This window comes from Sturnira hondurensis, unplaced genomic scaffold (genome assembly GCF_014824575.4).
Source record: "Sturnira hondurensis isolate 20B ecotype Veracruz unplaced genomic scaffold, ASM1482457v3 Scaffold0008196, whole genome shotgun sequence".
Classification (NCBI taxonomy): domain Eukaryota; kingdom Metazoa; phylum Chordata; class Mammalia; order Chiroptera; family Phyllostomidae; genus Sturnira; species Sturnira hondurensis.
Genome location: NW_028080827.1, coordinates 25,986,667 through 26,007,874, shown reverse-complemented (window position 1 = coordinate 26,007,874; position 21,208 = coordinate 25,986,667). Strand labels below are relative to the sequence as shown.

The following is a 21,208-nucleotide window of genomic DNA, read 5'->3' as shown; positions in this document are numbered from 1 at the left end:
TGTTAAGGTTAGCAAATAATAAAAAATACTTTATCTGAAATTTAGTAATCCAGAACGTAACTTTTATAAATGAGCAATACTTTTTCCAAACAGGACTGATTGACTGTATTATAAAACTCTTTTATTAGGGATTAGAGCTGACCTTTTTCCTAAGAAACTTTTCAAGAACCAAGAGGCAAATATGCTAGCAAAGTATCTTCTCCTTCTGGCTTTCAATTACAGTATTCAGAGCTTCCAAGCACAAAGCCACATAAAATTAGGACAAAAGTGCACAGCATTTTACAGTCAAGTACACAATTAAACAACAGTAAAAACCTGATTATTTTTTCTAAAACTGTGCAATCTATTCTACTGTCTATATTTCAATTTCTACAGTTCTACAGTCTACATTTTAATTTTTATTTTAATGTCATTCCACAAATTCTTACCGCTCCTATTTAAGAGAAAACAAAGAGTACACAAACAGCAAAATTGTGAGTAGCAAAATCTTACATATACTCAAAACTCCAAGTACACACAAATGAAAGAAGTAAAATAGGGCAAAAAGTACGAAATGGTATTTACAAAATAGTCACAGGGAGTAAGGGACAGCACAGAAAACACAGTCGATAGTGTTGTATAGATCTCAGCGGTACAAGATGGGTACCTGAGTTATTGGGGGGACACTTTGTAACAAGGTATATGATTATCAAGCCACTGTGTTGTACACCTGAAAGTAATACAAAATAATACTGATTATAAACTGTAAGTGAAAAATAAGACGAACTACTCATGCATTCTCATTTTCATGTTTTCCTAAGAATTACTTCTTAATAAGTTGGTTATTAACCCATAGTACAGTTAAATAATCTTCCAGTTATAGAAATTGATTAAAGACATAAATGTAAGACCAGAAATCATTAAACTCTTACAAGGAAAAAAAAAAAGTAACTCTTTGACAGTGGTCTGGAGAGACACCTACGACGTTAAAAGTACAAGCAACAAAAGTAAAAATCAACAAGGACTACATGAAACTAAAAAGTTTCTGCATAGCAAAACAAAAAAATCAAAAAAATGAAAAGGTAATCCACAGAAAGGGAGAAAAATATTTGCAAAATATGTATCAAATAAGGGATTAGTATTCAAAATATATAAGGAAGGCACACAATAGTAAATCATCATCATCGTCATTACCACCATGTAATTTAAACATGGGCAAAGGACTGGAAAGGACATTCTTCCACAGGAAATACATAAACGGCCAACAGATACATGAAAAGGTGCTTGACACTGCCAATCATCAGGAAAATGCAAACCCAAACTACAAATATATATGACCTTACACCTATCAGAATGGCTATTACCAAAAAGACAAGATGTAAAGAGTACTGGCTAGAATACAGAGAAAAGAGAACCTTTATGAACTATTGGTGGGAATGTAAAGTTCTCCACAGCCACTATAGAAAACAGTATGGAGGTACCTCAAAAAAAATGAAAGTTGAACTACCATATAATCCAGCAATTCACTTCTGGGTATATATCCAATGGAAATGAAATCACTATCTCAAAGAGACATCTACACCCCCACTCCAGCCCCTTTCAATTAAGCATTATTTATAAGTACTTACAATAGCCAAGACATGGAAACAAAGTGTCTGTCAACAGATCGATAAAGAAAATGTGGTGTGTGTATATATATATATATACACACACACACACACACACACACACACATATATGAAAAATAGTGTCTATCCAGAAAAAGTCCAGCCACTGTTAACGTAACAAGAACCCTTTGCACAACATTCATGTGACCTGGCAGCCAAGGAGAGGGGACTGCCATATGCACATGTGAACAATGACTTTGATCACTGTACTAGTCAGTAGGGGCAGTAGACACCATTGAGTGAGCATGTGTACCGTGTCACTGCCACATTCAAAACCACTGAGCAAGTAGAAAAATGAATCTGCATCACATTCTGTGCTTCGCTTGAACATTCCTTCACAGAAACTACTCAAACGTTTCAGAAGGTTTTGCGGGACACTGCAATGAGTGCAGCACAAATAAATGCTTCAAAGGTGGTCAAGCATCTGCTGAAAGTGATCCACATTCCAGAAGGCCTGCAACAAGCAGAATACCTGAGAATGTTGAACGTGTATAGGCTGGAAACAACAAAGATCAGCGACTCACACCTGCAAGACTAACCAGAAGCTGGTCTAGGGATTCCAAAAATTACTGTCTGAGATTTTGACACAGGATCTTGGCATGAAATGTGTCACAGCAAAATTTGTGCCACAGCTTCTGCTACCAGAGCAGAAGGAACATCATGATGTAATTGCTAATGACTTGAGTCAAACCACTACTGATGAACCAGGTTTCCTCAATAAAGTCATAACCAGAGATAAATCGTGGGCACCTACTTTGAAGGAGACTGAGGTGTCATTGTCCTATGTACAATGTTTTCTGTACCTTATACCTTCTTCAATAAATGTCTCTATTTTTCATATTGTATGAATGGATACGTTCTGGACTGACCACACACAACACACATCATATTCTCTTTATATTCACACATACATGAAATATTTTGCCATAAAAAAGAAGATCCTACCATTTGCAACAAGGATGGTACTTGAGGGTATTGTGCTTAGTGAAACAAATCACAGAAAGACAAATACCATACACTCTCACTTACAGGTGTAATCTAACATCCAAACTCAGACAGAGGAGACTGGTGGGTGCAGGAGGTTAGGGTGGGGGAGAATTGGTGAAGGTGGTCAAAGAGTACAAACTTCCAGTTACAATATGAGTAAGCTCTGAGGGTATCACGTACAGCATGGTCACTGGAGTTAACAATACTATACTATATACTTGAAATTTGTTAAGAATATTAAAAGTTCTCACCACAAAAGATAATAAAAACAGTAAATATATGGGGTGATGAATATGTTCACTAACCTTATTGTAGTAATCATTTTGCAACATATACATAACTATATCAAATCATCACACTGTACACCTTAAACTTACACAATTTTATGTTAATTATATCTCAATAAAGCTGGAAAAATAAAATAAAATATAGCCACAAGTAGAGGTCCCTACCCTATGGCCACCCTGCTCTGGAGACTGTGCTTAGAAACCATGTTTACACAGTAACCTCAAGAGCCATGCAAAGATAGGTACTACCTTTAGCAGACAGCGAACAGATGCCATGATCCTACATTACAAGAGCCATGAAAGGCATCTGCTTTCCCCACTACAGAAGATGCCATCTATAAAAGAGTTTTAAAATAAAACAAGAGCTGTCATGTACTAAAAATAGCAGATAATAGTTAGGCTAAAATTGGTGAATTCAGCCCTGGCTGGTGTGGCTCAGTGGATTGAGCGCTGGCCTGCAAACCAAAAGGTCACTGGTTCGATTCCCAGTCAAGGCACATGCTTGGGTTGCAGTCCAGGCCCCTAGTCTGGGGAGTATAGGAGGCAACTGACTGATGTATCTCTCACAAATTGGTGTTTCTCTCCCTGTTTCTCCCTCCCTCCCCTTCTCTCTATAAGTAAGTAAATAAGACCTTTCAAAAATAAAAACAAATTGGTAAATTCATTGTGGTAAATTTAGACAGTATCACTAACTAAAAAATGTAAGAGCATCAGCCCCAACTGGTGTGGTTCAGTTGGTTGGGCAGACCCACAAAGCAAAAGTTCACTGGATTGACTCCCAGTCAGGGCACATACCTGGTTTGCCCGTCGTTCAGTCCTTGGAGGTAGATTTTTTAAATTTATTTTTAAGGAAATGGGAAAGGAGGGAGAAAGCGATGGAGAGAAACATTGATGGGCTGCCTTACACACCCCAGGACTTACATGTACTGTGTGATGATTTGATATAGGTATCTATTGCATGTGCCCTGGGTGGGAATCAAACCAGCAAACTTTCACTTTGCATGATGTCGCCCGACCAACTGAACCACACTGGTCAGGGCCTAATTCCACCCTTTGGTTCGTTTTGTTTTTTAATAAAAGGCTTACTAAGTCAGGAACACCCAATATACATTGTAATGTCTGATTTGGGAAGAACGCTTGATAAAGTAGACAAGGGGTCCTGCGAACCAGAGGATCGCGGTTCGATTCCCAGTCAGGGCACATGCCTGGGTTGCAGGCCGGTTCCCTGAAGGCCAACTCCCAGCAGGGGAGGCACGAAAGGCAACCGTACATTTATGTTTCTCTCCCTCCCTCCTTCCCCTCTAAAGATAAATAAATAAATAAATCTTTAAAAAAAAAAGTACACAAGGTATTCAAGGAGATAAGACAAGTACTAAACACGGCTGAACAGTAGTAGAAATCAGGGAATATTTAAAAGGTTAAATGATCACATCCCAAAGTTGCCCATTAATGGTTTAGAAAGTATCTTAATCAATATCAAATGACTGCTCTTTGCCTGACCTTACTAACATTCTAATCAGTTACCTGGAGAAGACAAGCTTGTTATTTTAATTTGTTACACCCAAGGATAATTTGTTGAACTCAAAAGAGAACAAAGAACAAACCAACTAAATAATGCTTCATAAATTAAGATTTTTATTGTATCCTTTGCTGCCAGACCCTTTCAGTTCCGTAACTGGAACAGCAGGAATTGCAATACAGAGGGATACTGTGTTATTTGTGTCTACAGACTTACCTCACTTATTCAGTCACATCAAAGTGACTCTTGAAAAGTACGACTTTTCCAACAATGGCATTTACTGGGATTAGTGATTATTCACACAAACACTTAAAATAAATATTGTATAAAGAATGAAATTTCAACATTATTTCAACCAAAGCATTGGTTGTAATAATGTTAATTCATCCACTACAGTGGTTTCCAGTTGAAATACATCATATATTGAAGTACTACACACATCTGAATAAACCCAGAGCATTTGGCTTTGTGAACATATGCCAAGCAAGAGGAATGAAGAGCTATTATCATCTCCTACAACTCTTCAAATTTTTCTGCCTATGTTCTAATTCCACATTGCTTAAAGGACATGTGTTTGGCTTTTATCCCCACGAAGGTTATTATTTGTGCCAGAATGTGACTTTTAAGTGCAGATTGAATGCAACATACCCCTCCAATAATGGTGAAATTGGTGAGGAAAATGGTAGAAAAAGAACAGACTTTGCAAAGAATGACACCTCACCAACCACCACCAAGTTTTCTCTTCCCCCTTTGGCAAGTACAGTACACCTTCATTTCATCACATGTTCACAGTGCATTTATTTGCTTTCAAATTGTGTTTATACCTACACAAACCAGTCTTCATTGCTAGATGAAGGTGCATATCCCTATGTGTGAAAATTGGTTGGTTGGGATGGAATGCAGTGTAAGTTCCCATTAAAATCATTAAAAATATTTTTTCATGTAGCAGCTTTTCATGACTTAGAAGCAAGGTTTTCAAGAATGAAACCAGCTACGGCTGGTTTGGCTCAAGTGATTGGAGCATCATTCCATAGACCAAAAGGTCACAGGTTTGATTCCTGGACAAAGCATATGCCCAGATTGCAGGAGGCTGCAGGGTTAGATCCCTATTTGGGACACATACTCTGGTTGGGCACGTAACAGAAGGCAACCAATCAATGTTTCAGATATTCATATTCTCTCTCTCTTTCCCTCTCTCTCTCTCTCTCTGCTCCCTCCCTCCAAGGATTTCAAAAAATGTTCAGAGTGGGTAAAAAAAACATTTTTAACAATGAACTCAAGTCATTAAACAAATTCTAGGTACATTTAATCCCCAAGTTTCAGACAAGCAACAGAGTTCAAATAGCAGGGGATACCGGTCCTACCTCAAAAAGGAAAAACATATCTCAAAGAGCCCCAACTGGACTGACAAGGGATACCCGTACTCCAAAACAGACTAAAGAAACACAGGATGAGTAAGATCAACTAGCAGGAATAAGAATAACTGAGGATTTTTCTGATTGTAATCATGACAAATTAGTATAATACTAAAATCACATTTGTTCTAAAGTTGAATAACACCCAACAAGAGTTTGAAAGGGCCGATTTAAGCAAAAGAAGGGACTGAACTCCAGTACTGAGGACACATTCAGCTGAACTTCAATTTTAAAAAAAGATTATAACAAGTAAAAATAAAGAATTTCAATAAGGATGCTTCTATTCCAAACACTTTAAATGATAGATGAAACATGAAACATTATCAAGAAGACATGGCTAAACTCAAAATTAAGAGAAACATCTCCCTGAGACAGAAACAATAAAAATTTCAAACAGTATCCCACACCTAAGATAGAAGGTAGGAAAAAAAGAAGGGGGGGGAGAAAAGATGGCTGGATAATGGCCCTACAGCAAGCAAAGATCGTAAGTTCAACTCCTACAGGTAACAGCAACAGAACAAAACCAAGTTTGCTGTGCTTGACACCAAGGGCTGGGGATGAGAATAAAATCTGCACAGCTGGGGGGCGGGGAAGAGAAAGTTGGAACGAGGAAAGGAAAGGAAGGGGAGGAAAGATGTACAAAAAATAATTAGGCTGCAAACCTACTACCTAGAACTACAGCTTTATAGATGCTGAGCCTGGAGAAGAAAACATCCAGTCCAACAGCAAATTTAAAGTTAACAATTACTCCCGAATATCAAATATCAGGCCAGTATTCATACTTCCCCAACTGCTTTGTACATGTTTTCTCAGTTACTCTGTTGATTTATTTATTTCTTGTCTCCTTTCGTATACCATCCCCGTTATCTTTTATTATTTGGTTTCTTACAATTCTTAGAATTCTGGATTGGAAAAAACAGGTAGTTAGGTCCTCTGGAGATTCCAAGTATGAATTTTGTTGATGGCATTCCCGCAGTACTAAATAAGTTTGTTGTCTTTTCAATTTCCTACGAATTGGTAAATTTAAAGGCCAGATCAGATTCAGGATTGTGACTTTAACGCAAGATTACCAACATAGGTCTATCAAAAGAGAATAAAAGTAAAGATAAAAGAAGAAATATTTAAAAAGCTAAAAATTTTCCAAAATTGAAGATCTGATTCCTCAGCTTAAATGTATACACAACAAGTACTAGCTGGACACACAGCTCACCCACACAGTGCGCTGTGGTAAAACTACAAAATGCCCAGTACAAAAAGATACTACTTTGTGGCAGTAATGAAATCTAGTAACTCAAAGAATTATTTTTTAAAATCTACTAAATTCACACGTTAGCCCATTAAAAAAATGTAATGTTATACAGTAGAACTTTGGAGAAAATAGTATCATAAAAAGGAAGATAACTCCAGAGGAAAAGTTGTGAAAGACCACATAAAACTTTAAAAGACTACATACTAGATTATAAGAATATCTTATAATCTTGAGGTAAGAAAGAATTTCTTAAGACACAAAGCACAAATCATAAAAGGAAAATATGATAAATTCAACTAACCTTAAAATGTTCAACTTTTATTAACAGACACCCTAAGAAAACAAGACAAGCCACAAAGTTAAAGACATTTGTGATACATAATCAACAAAGAATTAGTATTCAGAATATTTGAAGAAATATAAGTCAAAAAGAAAAACCCAACAGAAAAATAAAAAGGCATTCCAGAGAAAAGGGGAAAAAAATGGCCAGCAAATATTTGAAAAGATGTTTCCTCTCCCTAAGCAGAAATGCAAAACTTACAAGATATCAATTCATATCTAATAGGCTGTCTAACTATAGTATTTGCCAACATCAGGCACAGGCAAGAATGTGGAGCCTTCGCACATATACATTAGTAAGAGGAATAAACTAATACAATACACTGGGAAATAATATGACAATAGTAGTAGGGCTGGAAATGTACCTCTTCTACAATTCAACAATCGTACTCCTGGCTAGATATAATGTCCAAAACCATTTATCCAAACTGCAAATCCCAATTCATTAGTGGATAGCAAAAACCAACTTTGCTAAGGGATAGCAAACCCTCAGTAGGGTTTGATCAACAGTCTTGTTCTTAATGAAATGGACTAGCATCACAGATTTTTTTGCCCAGGAAACTTGTTATATAAACTTGTTATATATATGATAATGTACTGAGTCTCATAATACAAAATTCCTTTTTTACTGCAAATGGTAACAAAGGTTTTTAAAAACATGCATGGGTGTAAGTACATCAATAGACCTATGCAAGGTGTTCATAGTAACATTGTTTATAACAGCAAAAGAAAACTACAAACTATCTAAATGCCCGCTGTCCGTCTTTTAAAAGAAAAAGGTAAGCGATTCAGCCAGCAAAATCAAGTTTATTCACAAATAGCAGAGAAATTGCCATTTCAGGACAAGCAAACTATGGCACACCACAGGCAAGTCCAGATAATGCAGGGAACATTCTTTCACAGAGGAAAGGAGGAAACTGTGAGGGGCTGTTTTGAACAAGAGTTCGTTGGAGAAGATCAAGAGTTCAGAGTTATAGCAGCTTCTCACAGGTTAGGCCGCTGCTGGGGAAAGAGAAGTCTTCCTTCTTCCAAGTTTCAATGAGTAGTACATGTGTGAGAGCACTCTCTTCATTGCTTCCCAACTCCATTTTGGGTTAATTTCACATAATCAACAGGTAATAAATAAACTGGAAAATATTCATACAATGAAATTCTATGCATCAGCGAACAACAACTATATACAACATGATGAAAGAATATCAAAACCATAAAGTTGAGGGAGGAAAGGAAGTTGCAAACAAACTCATACAGAAGGATCCCATTGACAGAGTTCAAAAACAAGCAAACAAACAAAAACCCAGTAATTTAGAAATACAAATACATGTGGCAAAACTTTTTAAAAAAGCAAATGTAATGAAGACAGTAGTTACCTCTGGGGGGGAGAGCATATAAAGAAATGAAAAGTTAGGACAATGTTCTTGAACTGGGTATTAGGTGTAAGACTATTCATTGTGCCTTTATTCTTTACCTTATACATATTTTATAAGTATTATTTCAAATGTACTTTAAAGAAAAAATTTTTAGAATGCTGAAGGTAGACAGGTATTTGGAACACAGGTATTCATTTTATATTTAATCTTTAAACTGTACAGACACATTCTATATGCTCTTATACACCTGAATTATTCAAAATTCATTTTAATGTTCAATGAAAAGACAGTAAGTAGGAAGAGGTAAATGTAAATTAAAAACAGACAAGCAAACAAGCATATATTTCCCTGCCTCTGAAATTTACACAATTACTATTATGAACAGTGCCAAATACCTCTAGAAAGTTGTACCCCCCCCCCAAAATCAAAAACAAATGCTTTAAAATAAGAAACTACTAAAATTTACAGAAAACACCCAGGGTTTTCTTGACTTAAAACAAATCTAACTTAAGAAATCAGACAGACATAGTATGCAAGAGTAATCACTAAAACTCCTCTTTAAACCAAAAGTAGTATCTTATTTTAAAATGCTGCTGGGACTTTTCGCTTGAATGAAGGTTACATAGAACTAAAAGTATATGGAATATGATTCCCTAGTTATGTCAGGTAAATAATGCTAGAAGAGTAGACAAGAATTTAGCCTTTCTCATTTTACAACTAATGTATATTTCTAAACTATTTTTTTTCTCCCCTTCTCCCAACAGACAAGGTAATTACATGTAATTCCAAGGCTAATCTTAAGTATATTTTACTTGAAAACTGCTCCAAAAATGTCAAGCTCAGAAATATGTACTTCGTTAAGTTAAACTATATTCAAATTTTACAACCCCCCTCCCAAAAAAAGTAACTAGGGAGCAAAAGAATTAGGCCACTTTAACAAAGGATCCAATTTAAACTTAAAATTACAATTAACATCTAAGTCAAAGTGGAAGCCATTTAAGAAAATATTCCCATTCATCACAGTGTACCAACCACAAAGATTAATACACCACAATACCTGAAAATGTACTCTAAAATGAGAATATAAAATGATATGACCAGCTTGAGAAATCACAGGAATCACCACATTCAGCCAATCTCAAACATCCATATTATGAAAACTATGTCAAATAATCATGCAGAGTGTTTCAAATGAACATGACTTCCCAATAAGCAAAGCATGTACAGGTCATAAGCACATAAATGAATTCAAACTGTGTGTGCATATATTAAAGACTGAAGGAAACATTTTACATGTTCAGCAACACAGCATTCAGAACATTGGAGAGTTTTCAGAGTACATCTTTCTTGGCTTGTTCAAACTTATTTCAAAGATAACTAGATCTAAATACATGCAATCACTTAATTATTTATGTACAAATTTCACTCAACATTTACATTATTTTTAAAAATTGTCTTTTTTTAAAAGATATTTTATTTCTTTATCTTTAGAGGGGAAGGGAAGGAGAGAGGGAGAGAAATATCAATGTATGGTTGCCTCTCGTGCATCCCCTGCCGGGAACTGGCCTGCAACCCAGGCAGGTGCCCCGACTGGGAGAACATTTACATTACTAATCAACAAGGTAACTGGTACTAATCACAGAAATATTTTTGCTGAAATTCACATATTAACTTTTGTTTTACATTCCACTTTCAAGAGTAAACTTGGAACACTTATTCCTGAAATCTCACTTACGTGTCATTCCACATAAATCAACTAGACATGCTAGTGGAGAAGGAGGATGACACAAATGACAAGCAAAGCAGAAGGCTCATTGAGCCCTATTTTCAAACAGCGGGCAATTCACTATTCATCAAATTCAGCACTACCTAAGTGCCAGAAATATAGTTCCCAGTGATGAACAAAATTCCTGCCTCACAGTGCTCATATTCTTCATATGTGAGACAGATACAAGCATACAAATAAACAGGCATATATAATAATGTTAGGTAGTAATCCACAGTGCAATGAAGAAAAATGAGGCTAAGACAAAAAAAAGAGAGGATATGCTTTTTAAGTAGGGTGATCTGGACTGGCCTTTCTGAGACAGCCACTAAGCAATGTCTAAAAGATCACAGGGCAGTAACTCATAATGTATACACACAAGAACTGAGACTAAAAAAATTACTTCTTGGAAACTGAAAGGATCATAGCCTCCCTATTGCTTACTATATTAAAGCATTTTATATAGCATTTGATTTTAAGTAGCTTTTACCATTTTCCCCATTTGGAAAACTTTAAGTCTTCAAAAGTGTGTCCTCTAACTGTCTGGATGGGGAATGTTAATAACCTTAATGTAGCTTTCCAGCCCCTAACATCAGATAACTGTACATGGACAGTGCTTTGTTTTTTCAGAAAGCATTCTTACAAAATAGCTCAATGGGTGAAAAGGAGCTTCAGAGACTCTACCTCAGTTCAAATTCAGGTTCTTCCTCTTCATTACTCTGTCCCTTAAACAAAATATTTAACCTGACTCCCTAGTTTCCACCAAAAGTACCCTTCTCATAAGGTTGAGAGAATTAAATGATATTGTAAAGTATTTACAGAGTCTTGCAGCAAATACGCATTCTGTTAGCTATCGCTTATGTAGCAACTACTAAGATAACACAAGCAAGGCAAATGAGTCTCGGGCCCGTTAAGATAGGTGGTTTACACAAACAGTAGGCGGTCATAACTAGCAAAGCCAAATTCAAACCCAAGCTCTTTAGACTCCTTAGCAAGCATGCTCTTTTCACTACATCCCACATTCTATGATGGAAGAACTGAGCAACAAGAAACTTGCATAAACACCTTAGCGCTAATAAGATCTAAGACCTTAGGTCTCCTAACTAATGACTTCCAACTTATTATGCCATACCAGACTGTTCCCTTGACAATTTAAATGACTCGTGTGCAAGAATAAATAATAACTGCCCCACATTTTCCAGCGAACATGTAGCAGAACATCAGGTCTCTTGATAGACAATGTATATGAAAATCATAAATTCTGGTAAGTACTTGTAGATCTTACTCAGAGTAAAAATAAAGAAATGTAGATAAATGACATTCTCCTCTAGTAATGACAGGCAGCTGGGAACTTATGATCCCTATAAAACTTATTCAACATGGTAGCCATTTAAAGGGCTGCTCACTGAATTAAAGGACATTTTTCCCCTTGGTAAAAATACATGTAATAGTATCTACAGAAAGCTCATGATTCTGGCTAGTAGTCTCCTATGTACTTTTATTTCTATAAATCCATTAAGCTGTTATTATTATAAAAACTTAGTTAAATCCTATTAAAGGCCTTGATGAAGTAACGAAAAAATCTAGAATGACTTTGATCTTGGAAAGTGTCTAGTGCCTACATTTTGATTCCACTGTAAAGAAACCAATAGTAGAAATCATCAACAATGTTTTTAGGATATTATCTGCAGAAAAAGATCAGCCCAACACCACCACCCCTGGCCAAAGACGAGAGATTGGTCCACATAATAAAACAGACAAGTAAGTGTTTTCAGCTAAAATAAAACACTTAAGGTGTGCAGATATTTTCAGTTCTTGATTTAATCAACTTTTTCAATTACCTAACCAATGGTCCTAATCACATGGGGCTGGCAAGAAGGTCTCCACCACACTCTAACATCACTCCCTCCACCAAGGGCTCTGGCACCACTTTTCTTCTTCTGACTATTCCTAGAAAAGGAGCAAACTACATGTGTCTGAGAAATGAGACATCCACCACAGTAAGGAACTACCAGGTAAGGATTTAATTCATTTGTCATTAATAAGCCTTTATTGAGCACATGCTATGTGCCAACCATAGCCCTAAACCCTCAATAAACAACAGACAAAAAGGCCTGACCTCAGAGAGATTACAGTATAGTGTGAGTTTGGGGGCAGAGAGAAGAAACAATAAATACAATCAACACAGACTTCATAGAAGGTTCGTTAGGTGACAGGTGCCGTGGAGAAAACCAAGTACAGTACAGATCGTAAGTAGAGGAGTGCAGCTTGAAATAAAACAGTAAAGACAGACAGACCTTTTGAAAAACATTTCAAAAGCAAAGATCTGAAGGAGACATGAGAGTCAGCCATGCAAATATGTTAAGGAAAAATGATCTAAGGAGGGGGGTCAACAACCAGTGTAAAGGCCCTAGACAGCCCAGCCCACTGGGGGCTGAAGGAAAATAAGCAGGGGGGCAGAGTAGCTGCTAAATAGAGGTAAAAGGTAATGGGGAAAGTAGGAAGGCCTTGTAGGTTGAAAGGATTTCGGCTTTTACTCAGCATATGGAAAGTCACTGCAGGGTTTTGATGAGACAAGTGATATGATCTGGTTGCTATGTTGAAAAAGACATTGGGAGAGAAGCAGTAAGACCAGTTAGGAGACTCATTGCAGAAATCTAGGCAAGAGATAAGAATGGCTTGGTCCAGCCTAGCGAGCAGGGGGGGTGGTAAGAAGTGATTTAATTCTGGATATATTCTCAAGATGATACAGAGCCAAGAATGCCAAGTAAGAAAGAGATAAGTCAGGGGTGACTCCAACAGGTTTTTTGCCTGAATGTTGTTGGATGGAGAGGCCATCAAATGAGACAAATTAGACTGTACCTAAGGCAGGTTTAAAGAGGAACGTAGAGGTTTAGTTTGAGTTGACCTCTTAACATTCAAGTGGAAAGGTGGGGTGCAGCAGGAAAGTTTGGACTGGAGATATAAACATGACAGCCACCAGCATATAAGTAGTTAAAGCCACGACAATGAGGTCACCAGGGACATATAAAAAGAAAAGTGAACCGAGGACTAAACACTCCAACCTGAAGAGTAGAAGACGAATCATAAAGGCAGTTTAAGCAAAACAATTAGTAAGAAGAGAAATCTAAAAAAGCAGTATCTTGAAAGGAGAGGGGTATAAACGGTCACTTAGTAAAAAAATCACTTTGCTGAAACCAGATTTAAGTTCAGATTAAAAGTTCTTAATCAGCCAGTAATAGTTGAGGTGATATGTAAAACAACTAAATTATAACTTTTTAAAAAAAGAGTTGAATATTTCTTACAAATTTCCTAGGAATACTGTATTTCCTACTGGAGTCTCTACTAAAAGTATTCTTAGTATTAAAAGTATATTTTGCCTATTTTATCTTTTTTAACAGAAAACCAGTTAAAAAGCTATACCATTTTTTTAAAAAAAGCCTCAATGTTCACAATGCCATCTTACTCAAAGACTGAAAAAACATTTAAACACCAATTCAAAAGCCTGGCACGAAAACAGTTAAAAACTGTCACTACTTTTCTTTTTCTAGAGCTCAGAACCAAGGCTAAATTAATCAAACTCCTTAGTTCATGGCACTTAAGGTTTTTTTCCCTTAGTTTACGGCACTATTTATAGGGAAAGAAGCTTATATTCTTATCTACACCAACATTCTTACTGCAATTTGCACATACACTACATTTTTAAGATCACAACACCCTAAGTCATGTTCACAAAACTGAAAGGATGCAACGAAACTGAAATCTATTAATGCGTAAGAGTGATCATCAATGTCATTTCTAAAGAAACACTTACTTGCTTCTAGCCTCTACATAGACTGAATTTATTTTCAATATAACTAGAAACAGTTTACACAGAACATCCAGTTTATAATATGTTATCTTCCAATATTTCAGTGTTTTTTAAAGCACGGTCTCACTATATTACCTTATAACATATTAGATCAGATTTCTAGGAAACCCAAACCTTCCTGAAGCCATTAAGATTAACTTTTATTAAAACTTAAATTTTTTACAAAGTACTCTGAAGTATTTTAGGCTAAAATTTCCTTTGCTATAAGAAATTATAGTATACATGAAAGTAAAAATATATCTTCAATATATAAGTAAAATTCAAGGTAAGAATTTACTGATAGTAACAATTCTAAAACATGTCCTTTAGAAGTTAAACCTCAAAAAAATCTTTCATTTAAGCCCTTTACAAGTGCCATAGATTGTTATTTACCATCTAATTATTAAAATGTTCTCCCCACTAAAAACAGTTTAAAGCCTATAAACTAGAAGGAGGCTCGAGGTGAAAGACCCAAGAAAATACACCAAGTAGGAAACACTGCTGATATTAAAGAAAGATATAGGAAAAATTAAATCGGAAACAAAATCATGTATTAATGGTTCTTCATAACCCTGAATCATCAAGGTTAAATACTACTCAATATCCTTTATAATTTTAAAGTGCTTAATACATTTAAGAAATTTTCTTATTAAGCTTTGTTATATTTTAAGTTTCAATGAGAGTCTCGGGAAAGTAAATTAGCACAACTCATTCTCTAATCTCACCTGATAGAACGGGACTGCTATCACTGTCCACGCTACCAAATTGGAAAGGAGATTTCCAACTTAACCTGGGTGAGGGAGTGATAAATGAACTTATCTTAGAACCAACAAACAGTAAGTCCAGATACTTCTTGCTAAATCATTGAACTAAAGGGGTTGGGTGGAGCCCTTTTTTCCCATCAGAGAACACAATATGAAAATCTACAGCAAGCCATGCAGACCCAAAATTCAGATCAACTTAAGAATGCTCCAGTGTTATTCTTGGGAGGATCATTCCAGTCTCATCGGCAACAGCCTTAGCCAAACTGGAGAGTGTTGCCAAGTGCCTACTAGGTAAGAGGTAGGAAGAAAAAGTGCAATCTAATTAGCCAGAACTCAAACTCTAAGTCAACTGCTACACAATTCAGAGTGTTTAGTCCACCCCCATGGTGTTTATCTTTAGCAGGCTACGGGTGTCTACATTTTTCAAAGGATCTTAAAGAACTCACAACTTAGAAGTTAACTTCAACTTCAGCTGTTATTCAGATACTTGCTAAGGAATCCTTTTCTGGAATAGACCCAACTACCAATTTAGACTCCTCCGTCCTAGAAATAACGTGTAAGATTAAACAGCCCAGTCTTTAACCTAATCAAGGGCAGCTGGACGAGGTCAAGATGCCGCTCCCCGCTTCTAGTGAAACCAGTCTCGACTGCAAACGTGTTCCTTCACCTCCGACGTGCGGGGCTGCAAAGCCCACACCAGGTGTCTGATTACAGAACGCCTTTTCTAGGCTGCCAGCTTGGTTTTCTCCCGAAGTCCCCAACGCCAAAAATCTCATTGTTGGAAACTGAAGGAGGAGGGGGAATCAGCAAGGAAGACACACCCCTCAGGGAGAGGAAGGGATAACTTCCCCCGTCTCGAGGGCGGTCCACCTATTATTCCAAACTCTCCCTTCACGGTGCTTTCCCGTCCCCAACCGCCCCCGACCCAGAACCGGGCACACGTACAGGGCGAAGGGACGAGGCCCTGGGAAGGGAGCGAGGGCCGGTTGGCTAAGTATCAGGGGAAGCGGCGAGGACTGGAATTCCAGCATGGCGTAAGCATGGCCCAAGCATGGCCCAGCTCCGGCCCAGGGACGCCGCGGGAGACGCGCTCTCTCCATCCACCAGGCGAGGAGGCGGTAATCCGTCTTCCCTCCCGGGGGCCCTCAGGCCCGGCTAAAAATAGGCGCCTCGGTCACCCCAGGGCCCTCTTCCGCCGACCTCGCCCTCGGGAGATGTCCCCGGGGGAGTCCTCTACCGCGCTCCGAGGCGCCGCGGCAAAGCTGGGGTCGGGCCCTGGGCCGCCCAGTGAAACCAAGCGACCCTGGGAGCCCGCCCGCTCCGGAGTCCCTTCCAGAGCCGGAATCCACAGCGGAGACACAGCGCCCGAGGCCTACCCCGCGGGCGGCGTCCGGGCCCCGCGGCCGCGCCCCCCAACCGGTGCTGCCCTCCCGCCCGCCCGCTCGCCCTGGGACCCCGCGGTCGGAGCCGCCCATGCCCGGCGTTCCCCCTGGCCAGCGCCCGGGGCCGACGCGGCCTGCTTTCCCTTACCCTGCGCGACGGGGAAAGGAGACGGAGAAGACACTACGGCACAGGCACTTCTGCCCGAGCCACCCGCTCAGAGGCACCGCCGCCGCCGCAGTTACTCAGGTGCCGTCGCGCCGCCCGGCACGGGGCGGGGCGGCCCCGGCACGTCCTGGCGTCTGGGCCGGCGGAGCCAGGAGACCAGCCCCTTAAAGGGACAGGCGCTCTCTGCCTTGGCCTCGGCGCGCTTTGGTTTGTCCCGGTGTCCGGCTGGCCCGGGATTCCGGAGTTTTCCTCCCGAGATAACGTTGGGCACCTAAGTGGAGGGTGGGCGCTCCGGAGTTGGAGAATCTGTCGAACTCCATTCATTATTGTCTCTATTTCTCTTTTCTCCTCTCTTCTTGTCTCTTCTTTCCTGTCTCTGTCTCCCTCCTTACCCCAAAACTGATTTCGTCTTGCATGGCCCTCCTGCCGAAACCACCTGGCCCTCCACACTGGATGAGATGTGTGTGTATACATATATATACACCTTAAGCAAATGGTATTCCATTTCACCCTGTCCCAGATTCTTCCCCAGAAATCACTGGAAAACGAACCATTTCGTTCCTCCGTCTCCAGAGTTTCTCTCTGAATTCTCCTTCAGGCAACTGTAGCTTCAAACGGAGAGAAAAATTAAAAACCGACCCAAATAAATTGTGTGCAAATAGGACGCTGTGTGTGTCTACCAGCTGGTGGGCATTCATTAAGCCGGAGTAAATTACTAGAAGATGCAGCAGAAAGGAAAGGTTGGCCAGAACCCCTGCTTATAAGTTTGCTCTTCACTAAAAGGTTGGCAGAAGTCTTCCTGGTCCACCAGCAAATAAGATGTGTTGCTTATTATTATTTATTACTTATCAGTTTCTCGCAGAATTCCTGACACTGCCAAGAACATATACAAAACAAGTTCTCAGAATATATGATAGCTCAAAATGATTCCAATGCATTGAGGGTGTGAATAAGAAATACATAAAATCAGGACTCATCACTAACATCTCCCCTGACACCCTAAGAAGTAATAGAAGTAAATCTTTACGGGACAAAGAGCAAAGCACTTTCTACACCAACAGAGAACTTTTATATGGCTGGCTAAATGCATACTATATACAGTGGTATTCTAATTATTGTTGTCTTAGCTTTCCAGAGCACCTCCAAAGTACAAATGAAAACTGAAGAGTTTGTGGTAGCCTGAGATGTTGAGAATTCTGCCGGTCTTCAGCCACTATGTTCTCCAAACGTGCGTTCGGTCTTGTTTTAACTCCAGAAGCGTCCTCTTTTTCCCTTCTCAGTAGGGTTACTCAGCAGCTCAGTGGTTCCAATACCCTCAAAGCAATTTATCTCTAAACCACTGTCTGTCTCCTGAGTGTGTGCCAGAGGATCCAGCGTTATTGAAGAACAAAGCCATCAAGTATCTTAATACAAAGAGAAAAATGTGTCATTTCTATAATGGAGTTGAAGGACTCTTGATTAGCTTACAAACATCTAATTTCCTCTCATTAGTACTAAAGCAGGTTTTAGGTTAGAATAAAACTTTCTATCATTTTCCTGATGTCAGTAAAACAACAATGACATTTTAGAGGTATGTTTGTACATAAAACAGTACCCTAAATATATGATTTTAAAATAAGGAATCACTTATTTGTGTGTTCCACTATTTGAAACAAAGAAGCATGAGTGTATAAACTACTTCAGCTTTTCTGAAATAGTTTATAGGGTGATCAATCTTTGACTTTTTGAAAAAGAAGTGATCTATTTATTCACATCAAAACAAAAATGATTTAGAACTGTTATGTGTGGTAAGCCCTATTAGGAATTAAGACTACCCTTTCGGTTTTGTAGTATAATATCATTAGCTATAATTAACATATATAATTAGTCTAAGATGTAATTAACCTTGGTTGCTGCTTACTACCCTTCAATGTTACTGCAACCAGCAACTAACTTGCCTAAAAGGATTAGTACTGCCAGCATCTGAGGTGCCTCTAAATTATAACAACTAAAATAAAATTTTTTTGAAATTCTAAAGTATAAATCTATTATATAAAGAGTAGTGGTCTCTTTTTCTATCTCTTTCTCTTTCTCCTTTCTCTGCTCTTTTATTCATGTCCTCTTCTTTCTTTATGTTCTCACCCCACTTCCCATGGCGTTCACTTTTGGCGACTATCAGTGTGCCCTCTGTATCTATGGGTCTGTTTCTGTTTTGTTTTGTTGGTTCATTTGTTTTGCTTTTTTAGAGTCCACATATGAGTGAAATCATACAATACTTGTCTCTCTGTGTTTGACTTATTTCACTTAGTCTAATCCAATATGGTTCATCCAGATTGTCACAAACGGCAAGATTTCATTCTTTTTTTTAACACCTCACCAGAGGACACACAGTTTAGAGAGAGGGAGAGAGAGAAAGAGAGTGAGGGACAGAGAGAGGAAGAGAAAGATTGATGTGAGATAGAAACATGGATTGGTTGCCTCTTGTATGCAACCAACCAGGACCAAACCAAACCTGCAACCTAGGCATGTACCCTTATGGCCCTGGTGGGTAATCTGACCTGTGACCTTCAGTGTACAGGCCACTGCTCCAACCAGCTGAGCCACCTGGACCAGGGCAAAATTTCATTCTTTTTATATTTCTTCTATACCCACTATGTTGAGAGTTTTTACTGTAAAAGGATGTTGGACTTTGTCAATGTGTAGTTGAATCTGGTTTGTCCAACTTGTTGGCATACGATTGTTTATAGTATTCTTTTTTTTAAGATTTTATATTTATTTATTTTTAGAGAGGACAAGGGAAGGAGAAAGAGGAAGAGAAACAGCAATGTGTGTTTGCCTCACATGCCCCCTACTAGGGACCTGGCCCGCAACCCAGGCAACCCAGACATGTGCCCTAACCGGGAATTGAACTGGCAACCCCTTGATTTGTAGGATGGTGCTCAATCCACTGAGCTACACCAGCCAGGGCTGTTTTATTTTGGGGGGAAGGAGGGGGGTTGTTGTTGTTTTTGTTTTTGAATATTCTTTAATGATTCTTTGTATTTCTATGCTGACAGTTCTTTCATTTTTTATTTTATTTATTTGGGTACTCTTTTTTTCTTGATGAGTTTGACTAAAGATTTGTCCATTTTATTTATCTTTCCAAGAACTAGCTCTCAATTTTATTGATCTTTTCTATTGTTTATCAAAATTTCTATTTCATTTGTTTCCACTCTGACCTTAACTATTTTCTTCCTTCTGATTACTTTGGATTTTGTTTATACTTCTTTTCCTAGTTCCTTTCAGTGTAGAATTAGATTATTTATTGGGGGTTTTTCTTGTTTCTTGAGATAGGCCTGTATAACTATAAACTTACCTTTTAGAACAGCTTTTTCAGAGTCCCATAAATTTTGAAAAGTTTTTTTTATTTTTGTTTGTTTCAAGATAATATTTTACTTTGTTAAATTCTCACCCAAGGATATACTCTTTTCTATTGATTGTAGAGAGAGAGGGAGGTATCAGGAGAGAGAAAGAGAAGAAACATCAATGTGAGAGAGAAACATCAATTGGTTGCTTTCCATATGCATCCCGACCAGGGATCAAACCCACAACCTAGGTATGTGCCCTGACCGGGGACCAGACCCACACCTTTTGGTGTACAGATGACACTCCAACCAGCTGAGCCACCAGCCAGGGCAGTTTTTGATTTCACATATTTGTGTTTTTTCAAGTTTTCTTTCTGAGACTGATTTCTTGTTTCATGCCATTGTGGTCAGAAAAGATGCTTGGTATGATTTCAATCTTCTTGAATTTATCGAGGCTTGTTTTGTAACATAATATGTAATCTACTCTGGAAAATGTTTCACGTGCACTTGAAAAAAAAAATGTATTCTGCCTAACCACTGGGCTGTACACCTGAAACTAATATAAGATAATATTGAACGTAAACAGGAACAAATAAGTAAAATACGTATTCTGCAGTTTTTGAATAAAATGTTATATAAGTGTCAATTGAGTCGACCTGATCTAATGTGACATTTAAGACCATTATTTCCTTATTAATTTTCTATCTAAATGATCTATCCATTGATATGAGTGGAGTATTAAAATCCCCTACTATTATTGTATTACTATGGATTTTTCCCATTATGTCCATTACCCCTCCTACGCCACTGCCATCTTGGACCTCTTCTCTCTCTCTACTAAGCTACAAAGTGCAATTTACTTGAGTCTGCCTTCTGACCGTGAGCATGCAACAACTCTTTTTTCTGAATTTTGGAAATGTTTTAAAGACATACAGTACACATCTCTCCAGCAGATAGAAAGAAAGCTGGCTATTCCTGTTTTGATTGGGAAAGACTTCCCAGAAGTGGTGAGTTATGTGGAGATTTGAGTAATAAGTTAGTAACAGATTACACCTTTTATACCACCAAATAGGGAGGGCGGAGGTGAAAGTATTTAGAAACGATTCACAGAACTGAATTTAAAGGGTAGATGCCAGGTCCGCCTTC

The 21,208-nt window shown here is 38.3% G+C and overlaps 1 protein-coding gene across 8 annotated transcripts in view; it reads right to left on the bottom strand.

Annotated features, from left to right (window-relative positions):
- Positions 1-16,852, bottom strand: part of KTN1 (kinectin 1) — a 111,284-nt gene extending 94,432 nt beyond the window's left edge. For 6 of the 8 annotated variants that reach the window (XM_037054358.1, XM_037054362.1, XM_037054363.1 and 3 more), the window contains exon 1: positions 16,722-16,851. The gene's annotated coding sequence lies outside the window, so the exon portion shown is untranslated. Of the gene's footprint in view, positions 1-16,721 lie in introns of all 8 variants that reach the window. The other 2 variants (XM_037054360.1, XM_037054366.1) reach the window with 1 other exon arrangement.
- Positions 16,853-21,208: the final 4,356 nt, after the last annotated feature.